Source organism: Hylobates moloch, unplaced genomic scaffold (genome assembly GCF_009828535.3).
Source record: "Hylobates moloch isolate HMO894 unplaced genomic scaffold, HMol_V3 SCAFFOLD_9, whole genome shotgun sequence".
Lineage (NCBI taxonomy): Eukaryota > Metazoa > Chordata > Mammalia > Primates > Hylobatidae > Hylobates > Hylobates moloch.
The window spans coordinates 739,172-754,640 of NW_026652284.1; the positions used below are offsets into that span (position 1 = coordinate 739,172).

The 15,469-nt window shown below is 54.5% G+C and overlaps 1 protein-coding gene across 4 annotated transcripts in view; it reads right to left on the reverse strand.

The window, feature by feature from the left end:
* Nucleotides 1-10,654, reverse strand: part of CUNH1orf159 (chromosome unknown C1orf159 homolog) — a 38,298-nt gene extending 27,644 nt beyond the window's left edge. The window contains exons 1-2 of one of the 4 annotated variants that reach the window (XM_058443954.1): nucleotides 6,595-6,992; nucleotides 5,475-5,735 (exon numbers count right to left, since the gene is read on the reverse strand). The gene's annotated coding sequence lies outside the window, so the exon portion shown is untranslated. Of the gene's footprint in view, nucleotides 1-5,474; nucleotides 6,194-6,594; nucleotides 6,993-10,446 lie in introns of those variants that run through there. The other 3 variants (XM_058443955.1, XM_058443956.1, XM_058443953.1) reach the window with 3 other exon arrangements.
* Nucleotides 10,655-15,469: the final 4,815 nt, after the last annotated feature.

Consider the following 15,469-nt stretch of genomic DNA (forward strand, 5'->3'; position numbering starts at 1 on the left):
ACTGCAACATTCAACAAATATGTTCAGCATGTCTGGCCAACTACCATAAAATTTTATAGAAATTCTCAATTTAAGAAGTAAAGGCCAGGAGCAGTGGCTCACACCTGTAATCCCAGCACTTTGGAAGGCTGAGGCTGGAGGATCGCTTGAGGGCAGGAGTTTTAAAACTGGCCTGGGCAACACAGCGAAACCCCTTACAGAAATCAGCCGGGCATGGTGGCCCATGCCTGTGATCCCAGCTACTTGGGAGGGAGGTGGGATCACTTGAGTCCAGGAGGTTGAGGCCGCAGTGAGCCGAGATCGCGCCACCCCACCCCAGCCTGGATGACAGAGCAAGACCCCATCTCAAAAAAAAAAAAAAAAAAGTAAAGGCATTGGATTTAAAAAATAATATACTCTTAAATATTAGACTATTGACTAAAGTAAAAATAGTAAGTGTGGGCCGGGCGTGGTGGCTCACGCTTGTAATCCCAGCACTTTGGGAGGCCAAGGCAGGCGGATTACAAGGTCAGGAGAGCGAGACCATCCTGGCTAACATGGTGAAACCCCGTCCCTACTAAAAATACAGAAAAATTAGCCGGGCGTGGTGGCGGGTGCCTGTAGTCCCAGCTACTCGGGAGGCTGAAGCAGGAGAATGGCGTGAACCCAGGAAGGTGGAGGTTGCAGTGAGCTGAGATCGCGCCACTGCACTCCAGCCTGGGTGACAGAGCGAGACTCCGTCTCAAAAATAAATAAATAAATAAATAATAATAAGTGTGTTGTAGAATTTTCTAGCATACGTAGGAGTGAAATGTATGCCAACGAGAGCAACAGAGTGTAACTGGAGTCTGCTCGCTAAGGTTCTGTGAAGTACAGGAATATTTTTAAAGACGGATCACAGTAAGTTAAATGTGCATATTTAATCTCCAGAGGAACAACTTAAAAAACAACACAAAGAGGCAGAACTAAAAAGTCAGTAGAGGAGATAAAATTGAATTAAAAAAACAATTTGATTTACCTACAAAAAAGGAAGGAAAAGAGGAGCAGGGAAAAGCAGGTGGAAAACCAGAAATCAAACATAAAGGTGGTAGACTCCAACCGAAACACTCTAATGCCTACATTAAATACAAATGGTTAAATACTTCAATTAAAAAGTATCGATTAACGTCACTAATTATTAGGGAAATGGAAATCAAAATCAAAATGAACTACTACTCCACACCCACTAGAATGGCTATTACCAAAAAAACAGAAATAAATATTGGCAAAAGCATGTGGAGAGAATGGAACCCTTGTGCACGCTGCTGAGAATATAAAATGGTGTGAAAAATGGTATGTCAGTTTCTCAAAAAACTAAACACACACACACAAAATTAAACACAGTATTACTCTATGACCCAGCAACTTTACTTGTGGTTCTACACCCCAAAGAACTGAAAACCAGGACTCCAAGAGACGTTTGTACAACCATATCTTAGCAGTATTGTTCACCATAACCACCATGTCTTAGTGAGAGGTGACAACGTGCTAGCAGCCCTCGCTCGCTCTCAGCACTTCCTCGGCCTCAGCATCCGCTCCAGCCACACTTGAGGAGCCCTCCAGCCCGCCACTGCACTGTGGGAGCCCCTCTCTGGGCTGGCCGAGGCCGGAGCCGGGTCCCTCTGCTTGCAGGGAAGTGTGGAGGGAGAGCTGCAGGCGGGAACCGGGTCTGTGTGCGGCACTCGCGGGCCAGCACAAGTTCTGGGTGGGTGCAGGCTCAGCAGGCCCCACACTCGGGGCACCTGCTGGCACCCCTGGCTCTGGGCAGTGAGGGGCTTAGCACCTGGGCCAGCAGCTGCGGAGGGTCCCCCAGCACTGCCAGCCTGCCCGCACCAGGCTCAAATTCTCCCCGGGCCTCAGCCACCTCCCCGCGGGCCAGGGCTTGGCAGCCCGCCATACCCGAGGTGCTCCCGCTCCCCCTGCCAGTGGGCTCCCACGTGGCCGGAGCCTCCCTGAAGGGCGACACCCCCTGCTCTGTGGCGCCTGATCCCATCAATAGCCCAAGGGTGAGGAGTGCGGGCCCACGGCACGAAATGGTGGGCAGCTCCACCCACCACCCCGCGCGGGGTCCACCAGGCAAAGCCAGCTGGACTCCTGAGTCGGGTGAGGACTTGGAGAACTTTTATGTCTAGCTGGAGGATTGTAAATGCACCAATCAGCACTCCATGTCTAGCTCAGGGTTTGTGGATGTACCAATCATGGTGGGGACTTGGAGAACCTTTATGTCTAGCTAAAGGATTGTAAATACACCAATCAGCACTCTGTGTCTAGCTCAAGGTTTGTAAACGCGCCAATTGCTGCTCTGTGTCTAGTTAATCTAGTGGGGACTTGGAGAACTTTTATGTCTAGCTAGAGGATTGTAAATATCACTCTGTGTCTAGCTCAGGGATTGTAAACGCACCAATCAGCACCCTGTCAAAACGGACCAATCAGCTCTCTGTAAAATGGACCAATCAGCCCTCTATAAAATAGGCCTATCAGCAGGATGTGTGAGGGGTCAGATAAGGGAATAAAAGCAGGCTGCCTGAGCCAGCAGCAGCAACCCGCTTGGATCCCCTTCTGCACTGTGGAAGCTTTGTTCTTTCGCTCTTTGTAACAAATCTTGCTGCTGCTCACTCTTTGGGTCTGCACTGCCTTTATGAGCTGTAACACTTACCGCAAAGTTCTGCAGCTTCACTCCTGAGGCCAGCAAGACCATGAGCCCACCGGGAGGAATGAACAACTCTGGACGGGAGGAACGAACAACTCCAGACATGCCGCCTTAAAAGCTGTAACACTCACTGCGAAGGTCTGCAGCTTCACTCCTGAAGCCAGCGAGACCACGAACCCACCAGAAGGAAGAAACTCCGAACACATCCGAACATCAGAAGGAACAAATGCCAGACACGCCATCTTTAAGAACTGTAACACTCACTGCGAGGGTCTGCGGCTTCATTCTTGAAGTCAGTGAGACCAAGAACCCACCAATTCTAGACACATTAGCAGCACTGTTCACCACAGTCGCCATGTCTTAGCAGCACAGTTCACCAGAGCCACCACGTCTGTAGCAGCACCGTTCACCACAGCCACCATGTTTTAGCAGCACAGTTCACCACGGCTACCACGTCTGCAGCAGCACCGTTCACCACGGCCGCCACGTATGCAGCAGCACCGTTCACCACGGACGCCACCTCTGCAGCAGCACCGTTCACCACGGCCACCACGTCTGCAGCAGCACCGTTCGCCACGGTCTGCAGCAGCACCGTTCGCCACGGACGCCACCTCTGCAGCAGCACCGTTCACCATGGACACCATGTCTTAGCAGCACCGTTCACCACGGACACCACGTCTGTCACCACGGACACGTCTGTAGCAGCACGGTTCACCACGGACACCACGTCTGTCACCACGGACACCATTGTCTGCAGCAGCACCGTTCACCACAGACACCATGTCTTAGCAGCACTGTTCACCATGGACACCATGTCTTATCAGCACTGTTCACCATGGACACCATGTCTTAGCAGCACTGTTCACCATGGACACCATGTCTTAGCAGCACTGTTCACCATGGACACCATGTCTTAGCAGCACTGTTCACCACAGACACCATGTCTTAGCAGCACTGTTCACCATGGACACCATGTCTTAGCAGCACTGTTCACCATGGACACCATGTCTTAGCAGCATTGTTCACCACAGCCAAAAGGTGGGAGCAAGTGTCTACCCACAGATGAATTGATAAACAAAAGGTGGTCTATACAGACCATGGAATATTCTACAGTCCTGAAAAGAAACTTTGGGCGCATGCTACAACAGGGATGAACTTTGAAACCACTATGCTAAGTGAAAGCAGCTCATCACAATAGGACAGATACCCTATGATTCTACTCATGAGGTTCCCAGGGTTGTCGAATTCATAGAGACAGAAGAGACAATGGTGGTTGCCAGGGGCTGGGGGGCAGGGAGGAATGCAGAGTTAGTGTTTAATGGAAACAGTTTCCTTTCCTTTTTCCTTTCCTCTTCTCTTTTCCTTTCCTCCTTTTTAAAATTTCTTTCTTTCTTTCTTTTAGAGACAGGGGTTTGCTCTGTTGCCCAGGCTGGAGTGCAGTGGTGCAATCGTAGCTCACTGCCATCTTGAACTCCTGGGTTCAAGCAACTCTCCCGCCTCAGCCTCCCAAGTAGCTAGGACTACATGCCTGCCACCACATCTGGCTAATTTTATTTTTATTTTTTGGTAAAAAGGGTGTCTTGCTATGTTTCCCAGGCTGGTCTCGAACTCCTGGGCTCAAGCACTCTTCTCTCCTGTCTTAATGCATGTGTACTGGATAAACATGCGTGTAACGCAGGACCCACGTTCACTGAGAGGTGAGACTTCACATTTACATGTATGACAACTAGGCGCTATATGGCCAAAGGTGAGGCGGGACCTGGGAGTCACTGCAGTCACGTCCTCCATAGACCAGCAGAACCAGTCCGTGGTCAGCAGTGTCTTATCAGGAGGAAGTTATGGAAAGTGACGCTGTAGTTATGGCTGTGAAACGGGGGGTCAGTTAGTGCCTGGCAGCAAGCCATCACCGTTTCCATACCGCTTCTCAGGCCAGTGCCTGCTTAACTGCTAGAGAAAAGGAAAACCCAAGCCTTATTCTTTAACTGTAGGGGTGTGTGACTTAACCCCGGCCTGGCACGGCCTTAGGTCCTGATTATAACTCGGCGTCTTACTGCCAGAGTCTGTCAGTCTTGTAATCTCCACTTTAACATTAGTTGGTCAGTTGTGTCTAAACCGAAAAAGGGTGGGAGTATAACCAGGTGTGTCCAACCTCCCATCCTTTTACGGCCGGAAACTCAATTTTTAAGGTTTCTCTGGGGTCCCCTTGGCCAAGAGGGAGCTCGTTCAGTCGGCTGGGGACTTAGGATTTTATTCTTAGTTTATAACATCAGTAATAAAATTAATAGGCAAATCAAAGAATGGGAGATAGTCACAGTACACGTACCAGACAAAAGACCTGAATATGGAATATATAAAGGACTTTCACAATCTGGTCATCAAAAAAATGGGCAAAAGATGTCCTCGAACACTCAGAAAACATGTGCGAATGGCAACAGACGAGTGGACAGTGCCCAACACGGGTGAGCGTCGGGGAAACGCAAACTAAAGCCTCCACGACCAAACGGCCCTCAGCCTCTCGCCTATGGGGACACACGGAACCGCTGGGACTCCCACACCTGGGATGCCGCCCTCCCCCCGGCACGTTCCCAAGAGAAACAACACATGCCCGCCAAACACGTGCACAAAAATAGGCCCAAGGTCTTCAGACACGGGAAACCCACCCGCACGCCCTCAGAGATGACAAGCACGCAACAGCGCATCCCACACCCACGCCTCGTGCAGCGCCTCAGAGGAAGCTCAAAAACAGTTCTCTGCGTGAGCTGTGGCAGATGCAAAACCGCCTGCACGTATGACTCCTAACACTCACAGTGTCGGTAAAATCACAGCAACGCTCCTGTCCGGCACGGCAGGCGGGCGCTAGAACAGCCTGCGAGGTGATCTCCACAGATCACAGGCACATTCTACATCACGACAGGCGTCTGGTGAATCCTTTGTCAAAACAATTGAACTGGACACAAGCTCTGTGTGTTTCGCTCCATGTAAATTATGCCTCAGTAACTAAATAAATGCATTTTCTATTTTGAGAATCTCGTTGGAGCCAAAAAGCTAAATAATGGGATGAAAATTTCTACAAGGCAATGAAAAATTTAGTGAGAATTTAAATTGTGCTATACACTCTTTCACCACTCTTATTTTCCCTTAGAAGAACTGGTTTCAGGGCAGGTGTGGAGGCTCAGGCCTGTAATCCCATCATTTTGGGAGGCCAAGGTGGGAGGATCGCTTGAGCCCAGGAGTTCAAAACCAGCCTGGACAACAGAGATCTCATCTCTATCAAAAAAAAAAAAAAGAGCTGGGCTTGGTGACACATACCTGTGGTCCCAGCTGTTTGGGAGGCTGAGGTTAAAGAATCTCTTGAGCCCGGGAGGTTAAGGCTACAGTGAGCCATGATGGCACCATCGCACTCTACCTGGGCGACAGAGCCAGACCCCGTCTCAACAACAGCAACAACAAAGAATTGGTTTCAATGAAAAAAATGCCTCAGGTCACTGTGATTTTAAATAAGTGACATCTTGCAAAACAACCCTGTAAAAGCAACCACCGGCTGGGGCAGTGGGTAGACCACACCCACGCTCACCGTAACTCCGGCCGCCCAGGCAGCAGTAACTGAGAAGGGGAGGCAGGAGGGCTCATTGGCAGGTTTCTCACACTGCCGAACCTCGGTAAACACAGCACCAAGGGCCAGCTGGAGCTTCCACTGCAGCCCTGTAGCTAATGCTGGTCATCTTCATAGCAAGCAAAGGAAGCCAACGTGAAACGTAGCTTTAAGGGCCCAATAAGAACTGTCTGGGAGCCTTAAACACAGGCCTCTCTATCTAAAGATCCCCTCTCGTACTTTGATAGAAAAGAAATACCGCAAATCCCTTGATGGGGTGTAAAGGAGACATCCGCCTCTGTTGACGTGCACAGTAGACCCTGCCCCAACCTACCTGTGGGCTCAGCACACCGGAGTCGGGCGGTTGCCGTAGGTGGCTCAGCAGACGTTAGCAGGGCAGGATCGGGCCCACCCCCAACCAGGAATGTCAGGCCACCATCAGGTGATGGTCAGGTGGCTGTTAACTGTCTCTCTAAAAGAACTGGTTTCAGCCAGCGCCAGGGAAAGACAGACTCCCAATAGCTAGAAAACACATGAAACTAGGTGATTGGCAGCTTCCCGATACCATCTCAAGAACTGGGCGAGTTGGCTCAAGCGTGTGCACTGAGAGGCAAAATGGCGGCATGTAACTGGTCTGTGACCTCCTAGAGACGTTTGACCCGTAAGGGAAGAATGCCTCAGGTGAGCACGCGCACTACTCCAGTGAACACACGGCGCATGCTCCCTCCCTCCAGTGAACATACAGCGCAGGCTCCCTCCCTCCAGTGAACATACAGGGCAGGCTCCCTCCCTTCAGTGAACACACATCGCAGGCTCCCTCCAGTGAACACATGGTGCATGCTCCGTCCCTCCAGTGAACACACGGCGCATGCTCCTGCCCACGTGCCAGCAGCCTGCAGCGTGGGTGGACAGCCCACCCCAAGGAAGGATCAGGGGAGAAGGGGTGCAAGACCCCAGAAGCCTGCCAGCCTATAAAATCCCAAGTCAAAAGGTGAAACCGCGCACCTGATCTCTCACGTCGCCCGCCTGGCCCTCCTCCAAGGGTACTTCCTTTCCTTCCTGCTCTAAAGCTTCTTCATCAACTTTCACTCCTGCTCTAAAACTTGCCTCAGTCGGCCGGGCGCGGTGGCTGTAATCCCAGCCTGTAATCCCAGCACTTTGGGAGGCCAAGGCGGGCGGATTATCTGAGGTTGGGAGTTCGAGACCAGCCTTACCAAAATGGAAAAACCCCGTCTCTACTAAAAATACAAAAAATTAGGCGGGCGTGGTGGTGGGCGCCTGTAGTCCTAGCTACTCAGGAGGCTGAGGCAGGAGAATGACGTGAACCCGGGAGACAGAGCTTGCAGTGAGCCGAGATCGTGCCACTGCACCCCAGCCTGGGCAACAGACAGAGACTCCGTCTCAAAAAAAAAAAAAAAAAACTTGCCTCAGTCTCTCCTCTGGCCTCATGTCCTTCCGTCGAATTCTTTCTTCTGAGGCAGCGAGAATCAAGGCCGCCGCTGACATACTTTGGTGCCGAAACTCAGACACATTCTGCCGGTAACAGAGCTCTGCAGGCTCACCTGAGCTCCATGCTCCACCTCGGCACACACAACCCTCAGCCAGAGTGGTGAGAAGAGGTGGCTCTTTCTTTTCTTTGTGAAACAGGCTGGAGTGCATCGTTGTGATCTCGGCTCACTGCAGTCTCCACCTCCGGGGCTGAAGTGATCCTCCTGCCTCAGTCCCTTGAGTAGCTGGTAGAACATGTCCCACTTCTGCACTTCTGACACCAAAGCACGCTAGCAGCAATGAACCTCAATTCTTCCCTCCTCAGAAGTGTTTGATGGGCGGGCAAGAGGCAGAAGAGACCTTAGAGCAGGAGCAACCGTTTATGAAGAAGCTTTAGAGCGGGGATAAAAGGAAGTAAAGCACCCTTGGAAGGCCAGGCGGGAGACCTGAGAGATCAAGTGCGCAGTTTGACCTTTGACTTAGGGTCTTCCACGCTGGAGGCTTCCGGGGTGTTACTTCTCCCGATTCTTCCTTCGGGGTGGGCCATCCACATACACAGCGGCCGGGGGCACTTGGGAGGGAGCATGCGCGGTTTACTGCAGTTGTGCGCACGCTCCCTCAAGGCCTTTTTTTTTTTTTTTTGAGATGGAGTCTCGCTCTGTCACCCAGGCTGCAGTGCAGTGGCGCCATCTCGGCTCACTGAAACCTCTGCCTCGCGAGTTCAAGCGATTCTCCTGCCTCAGCCTCCTGAGTAGCTGGGACTACAGGCGCCCACCACCACGCCCGGCTAATTTTTGTATTTTTATTAGAGACGGGGTTTCACCATATTGGCCAGGCTGGTCTCGAAATCCTGGCCTTGTGATCCGCCCTCCCCTCCCCAAGCCTTGCAAAGTGCTGGGATTACAGGTGTAAGCCACCGCGCCCAGCCAGGGCCACCTTCTCTTACCAGCCAAATGTCCCTGATAGAGGGGGGCCCCTCTTCTGCCCTGCTCATGTCTGACTAGCTACCGACTGTAACGGGCCACAGGCGCTTGTCCCCATGCCTGGATAATATTTTTTATTTTTTATAGAGACGAGGTCTCCCTATGTTGCACAGACTGGTCTCAAGCGATATCCCACTCCTGCACCCACAGTGCTAGCTGTTCTTTAAATGAGCTACCCAGTAAGTCAGAGCTCAGGTGGAGAGCAGCCGCAAGGCAGGGAGGGGCTGGGAGGTATCTCAGGGGTTCCCGGGATGCTGCCTGTGGGCCCCAGGGCTGAGGTGACTGCGCGTGGAGACACCTGCCTGACCGGCTTTTAGGAGGAGTACTGGGGGCGGGATGTGTGTCAGGAAAAGAACGTTTCTGTATAATTCATAAACATGTATGTTAAAAACAACGTGGCCATGACGGATCCTGGCTGAATGCAAATGGGGAACATAAACCTGAGTAATCGGGCGCATCACTGAACATTGCAGGCGGCCGCCCCTACTCCGGGGCTCAGAGCCGGCTCCCTCTGGGAGGGTTTTCCAGGTTAAGCCATCAGGAAACAGGAAGACGCCTAAGGACGATACAATGGACTTTGGGGACTCAGAGGGAAGGGTGGGAGGGGGAGAAGGATAAAAAGCTACAAATAGGGTGCAGTGCGTACTGCTCGGGTGATGGGAGCACCAAAATCTCACAAATCACCACTAAAGAGCTTACCCATGTAACCACCTGCACCCCAGTAACTCACGGAAAAATAAAAGAGGAAGACGCAGCTCTGCCTTCTCTGCACACTGTGGTAATACTAAGAAAAACGAAAACCAAAAAAAAGGGGGCCAAGTTTGACATCCTGAAATTTAACAGGACGAGGTGGCTAAGAATTCATTCACAATGTAGTTTCCCGGGGAAGAAGCCGCGTTTGCTTTGAAACGCGGTAAAAAATGCACCCGAACACCTGGGCTTAAATTACACGTAAACTCAATCACCGACTCCGGAACACCTGCCACCGGAACAACTCGCTCCTGAAAAACTGCACCCTGACTAGCGCTCGGCTACTCCAGGTGACAAACGGACAAAAACAAATCCTAAAGCCTCGCAGGAAAAAGACCTGAATCCTGGCCGACTTCTAGGACACCGGGGACCGCGCCGGGGCCCCCATTCCCGGCTGCGGGGAAGGTGAGGCGAGCGCGCCCCCTTTCTTCCCCCGGGCGCCCGTCCCATCCCCTCCCCAGGGACCCCCTCCCTGCCCTGGGAACCCCCTCCCCTCCCCAGGTGCCCCTCCACCCCAGGGACCCCCTCCCCTCCCCAGGGACCTCCTTCCTCCCCAGGAACCCCCTCCCCTGCCCCGGGAACCCCTCCCCTCCCCAGGGACCCCCCCTCCCCGCCCCGGGAACCCCCTCCCCTCCTTAGGGACCCCCTCCCCGCCCCTCCCCGGGGTCCCCCTTCCCTCCTCAGACGCCCCTTCCCCTCCCCAGGCGTCCCGCTCAGCCCGGGCGCCTTTCCCCCACAGGACGCGGCAAGGCTCGCTGGGAGGCGGCGACGAGGACGTGGGCCCAGGCGCTGGCGGCTCCTCCGCGCGCCGCACGATGGGGGACGCGCAGGGGGCGTCCCTCGGGCCGGGCCGGAGCCGCCGACCTTTGTCTGCCTCTCGCACTCCCTGCGCCTACCCGGCCGCTGAGACGGACCCCGGCGCCTCCACCCGCTGCCCTCACGCCTGCCCCCAGCCCCTCACTCACCCCGGCGCCCTCCGGGTTTCTCTTTCGTACACCCCGCCCTCAGGCGGTGGCGCCGCGCCCCCTGGGACTTGTAGTCTTTCTTCCGCCCCGGCCCCGGCGCCAGGCCCCGCAGCTCCCAAAGAAAACTACAACTCCCGGCGGCCCGCGCGAGAGCCGCCCTCACCTGGTGGTACCGTCGCGCGAGGCCGTGGGTGGGGTGCCGGGGCGGGGCGCGAAGCGCCCTGGGAAATGTAGTCCTGGAAGACCCGGCGCATGTCTCGGGCTCCCGACATGGAGGGACTACATTCCCCCGGATTCCTCGCGCGCCGGCTGCTTGGCGTTGCCGGGAGACGGGGCGGGGCGTCGTCGGGGTCTCCCGGGCGACCGCACAAGCGTCGGCGTCCTTCGCGTTCCGCCGGTTTAGGCGGAGGCGGAGCGTTTGGGGGCGGCCGGGGCGGCTTCGGCTTCATCGGAGAAGGCGGCGCGGCTGCACCAGGTTTGGCCACGGGTGCGCGGGGCTAGCGTCCTCCAGACCCACGGAGCGCCCTGAGCGCCTCGCGAGCCGCCGCCAAATGCGCCCGAGGTCCGTGGCCGGCGCCAGTGCTGGGATCTCGGCGGCCGGGGTCGGAGCGCGGCGGGAGAGACCCTGGCTTCGGTGCGGGACTGAGACGGCTCGGACCCAGAGGGCTCCCGGGGCTCCGCCTCTTGGACGGGTCAGGGCTCTGCGGTATCGGGACGCTCCCCCGTGAGTCTCGGCGGCCCCGGGGTCTGGGCGGCTTCGCTGCCCCATAGGCCGGGCGCGTGGGTTTTTCCGGGGCTCTGCCTCTGAGCCACCCTCGGAGAAAAGACCACTCTGTGCGTCCCGCGGCGCCCGCAGCTTTCGGCAAACACGTTTAAAGGAGCTCCCCGAAAGAACTGGGGGCGTCCGTCCGCTCATCAAAGGCTTGGGTCCTGTCGGTGTCCCCTCTCCTAGCTGGGCCAGCGCGCAGGGTGTGGGGGGCGCTGCAGGTGTCGCGGGCCCCCCCAAACCTCCGCAGACCCCCCAACTCCTCAGACCCCCCAAAACTCCAGATCCCCAACCCCCCAGAACCCCCAACCCCCCATATACCCCCAACTCCTCAGACCCCCAAAACCCCCAGATCCCCCAACCCCCTAGAACCCCCAACCCTCTATATGCCCGCAACCCCCCAGAACCCCAAACCCCCCAGACCCCCCAGACCCTCCAGCTCCCTTGCTCCCGGGAGCTCCCAGGCCCGTCCTGCATGCGCCTTGGGGTTGTTCCTCCTGATGGACGCCGCCTCCGGATTCCATCCCAAGTTTAAATGCCAGAGATTTCAATGGAAATAAAGCCCTCATGTTAACAGCGTGAGGACGTTTTCTAAACAGGAGTATTGGGGACAGGTGGGGAAGTCACGTTTGTGTCTTCTCTTTAGAGGGACAGTGTTCGCCTGAGGGTCCATCCCAGGGTTCCCTCAGGGCCTCTGGAGGAGTTGATGCCACCAGTGCCTCTGGCCGTGGGACGCCTGGGCGTGGGCGCCCAGCACTAGGGGTTCGCTGACAGCTGCAGGGTTTCCGGCCATGCGCCCGCGGACGTGCAGCTTCTGTGTGTCGTGTAGGGTCCAGCCCCACAGGGTCCGTGGGTCTCTGCCTGTGTGTGGCGACGATAGAGTGTAGAAATAAAGACACAAGACAAAGAGATAAAAGAAAAGGCAGCTGTGCGGAGACCGGTAGTGGCCCCAAATGTCTGGCTGCACTGTTATTTATTGTATACAAAGCAAAAGGGGCAGGGTAAAGAATGTGAGTCTTCTCCAATGGTAGGTAAGGTCACGTGGGTCACGTGTCCACTGGACAGGGGGCCCTTCCCTGCCTGGCAGCTGAGGCAGAGAGAGAGAGAAGACAAAGAGAAAGACAGCTTATGCCATTATTTCTACATATCAGAGACTATTAGTACTTTCACTAATTTACTACTGCTATCTAGAAGGCAGAGCCAGGTGTACAGGATAGAACATGAAGGTGGACTAGGAGCGTGACCACCAAAGCACAGCATCACAGGGAGACGGTTAGGCCTCTGGATAACTGCGGGAAAGCCTGACTGGTGTCAGGCCCTCCACAAGAGGTGGAGGAGCAGAGTCTTCTCTAAACTCCCCCGGGGAAAAGGAGACTCCCTTTCCCGGTCTGCTAAGTAGCGGGTGTTGTTCCTTGACACCTTTTGCTACCGCTAGACCATGGTCCGCCTGGCAACAGGCATCTTCCCAGATGCTGGTGTCACCACTAGACCAAGGAGCCCTCTGGTGGCCCTTTCCAGGCATAACAGAAGGCTCGCACTCCTGTCTTCTCACCTCACTATGTCCCCTCAGCTCCTATCTCTGTATGGCCTGGTTTTTCCTAGGTTATGATTATAGAGCAGGGATTATTATAATATTGGGATAAAGAGTAACGACTACCAACTAGTGATTAATGATATTCATATGTAATCATATCTAAGATCTATATCTGGTATGACTATTTTTGTTTTATATTTTATTATACTGGAACAGCTCGTGTCCTCGGTCTCTTGCCTCGGCGCCTGGGTGGCTTGCCGCCCACAGTGTCGGTCCCATTAAGAGGAACCTGGCCTGGGCAACGTTTGAGGACCACAGGGAGGACACAGTCGCCGTCTTCTTCTCGGAGTCCAGTCTGCACCACAGGCTCTTGCCGTCTGCGGCAACTCATCGTGGAGCTGAGCCAGCGTTTCCACTTCTTTTTTGTTTTTTGTGTTTGAGAGGATTTCATGCTGTCACCCAGGCCGGATGCAGTGGCATGATCGTGGTTCACTGCAGCCTGGACCTCCTAGGCTCAAGCATCCTCCACCTCAGCCTCCGGAGTAGCTGGGACCACGGGTGTGTGCCACCACACCTGGCACATATTTCTTTTTTTTTTTGTAGAGACGGGGGTCTGTTTTGCCCAGGCTGGTCTCAAACTCCTAGGCTCAAGCAGTCCTCCCGCCTGGCCCTCCCAAAGTGCTGAGATTACGGGCGTGAGCCACCGTGCCTAGCGTCCACTTTCTTGACTATTTCCTGAAGACCAGCGTTTCCTGGGTCGTTTCACAGCTGTGGAAGCTGCCTGTGTCAGTGTCAAGTCCCTACCCCTCGGCTTGGCCTGGGGCTGTGGCCCTGGGTGACCGTGTCCTTATGCTGGAGCTTGGTGCACAAGCATCCCCTCCCCTTGTTCTGTCACTCACGGTGGTCTGCACCTCGCTACAGGTTGGCCCCTGTCAGGGGGAAGAGGTCAAAGCCCTGGGGCTGCGGGAAGCCCTGCAGTGCATGTGTGCATGTGCCTCAGGCCCGGGTTGCAGGCCCCAACAGGGCCCACCCAGCACCTGCTGAACTGTGCTCTGAGACCAGTACCCACCTGATCTCTGGGAGCAGAGCCCCTGCCAGCGTGGGCCAACCTGACAGCAGCTGCCTGGGCACTGGGCACTCCCTCGGCTGTCAGGCGGGCAGTGGATAGCTCGTCCTCTCCCTGGGGAAGGGAGACAAGGCCATGCGAGATGTCCCTGGAGGCTCCCTGTTGAGTAACCCCACGGGGTGCACATTCCCGAGAACACGAAAGGGTGCAGGATTCCACTAGGCCAGGTGGAAACATAAGGACACCATAGAGTCACATCCAGTTGAAGGACAATCTCTAGACTAAAACAGAAACAACATTTACTACCCTAAGGGCCACACGGGCTGAATCCCATCCTCAGGTTATAGCAGAGATGCTAGGTCTGAAGGCCACAGGGGAGCATCGTAAGTCGCAGGTGCCCGCAGATCACACCAGGGACCCCACCTCTGCCGGCTGGGCTGTTTATGTCCCCGAGAGGGAACCCTTTCCTCCCAGATTTCAGGTGCAGTATGGGAAGGTCGGGGAACTGAAAAGTTGTGCACTAATATTTTTTGTATTGAAATAGAACCATTTGATGTTTGTAATGCATGGGGTTTTGTAGGGGCGGGGTGCTTTTTGAGATAAGGACTCGCTCTGTCGCCCAGGCGGGAGTGCGGTGGTGCCATCATAGCTCACTGCAGCCTCGACCTCCCGGGCTCAAGGATCCTCCTGCCTTGGCCTCCCACAGCAGCTGGGGCCACAGGTGTGAGCTGCCATGCCCGGCCCAGCATTCATAATGCTCAAGAGAACTTGTCCTGAGAGAGGGTTGGCTTCGCCATTGAATCATCGTTCAGATGAGGAAATTATTTAGGCTCGTAGTTGAAGTGAAATCTTACTGCATTTATGTAGGGTCTTGGAAAACAAGAGATTTTAGGAATAAACTATGTGTTTAACGAGTCTGGAGGTATATCAGTGATTTAGTGGGGAAGATTTTGTTAATTCAAAGTGTTTGCAAAGGAGTTAGAACATATGCATTTGTAAATACAGTGTAAAATGTTTGCTGGTGGGCTGTGAATTAAGAGCAGAAGGAGATGCCACCGCCTGTCCAGATGGCCAGGATTTAAACAGCCACAGCTGGTCCCTCATGCACTGCGGGGCTTGCGGAGCGGTGCGGCCCCCTGGAGAGCCCTTGGCAGTTCCTTAAAAATTGGAACATGCAGATGCCGTGGAAGGCAGCAGTGGCATTCTGGGGCATTCATCTCAGAGAAATAAAAACTTCACACACTCGCCGGCAGCTTCGTTTTAATAGCTCCAAACTCGAAACAACACTCCCCCTCAAGGTGGGTGGTGAGCCCACTCCGTGCAGACACGCTGAGGAGCGGACACCATGAAGAGGCCAGGATCCAGCTGGGCGTGGTGGCTCACGCCTGGAATCCCAGCACTCTGAGAGGCCAAGGTGGGCGGATGACTTGAAGTCAGGAGTTTGAGACAGGCCTGGCCAACATGGTGAAACCATGTCTCCATTAAAAATATAAAAATTAGCCAGGTGTGGTGACACATGCCTGTAATTCCAGCTACTCAGGAGGTTGAGGCATGAGAATCACTTGAACCCAGGAGACAGAGGTTGCAGTGAAACGAGATCGCGCCCCTGGGCCACAGAGCGAGACTCCATCTCCAAAAAAAAAACAAAAAACAAAAA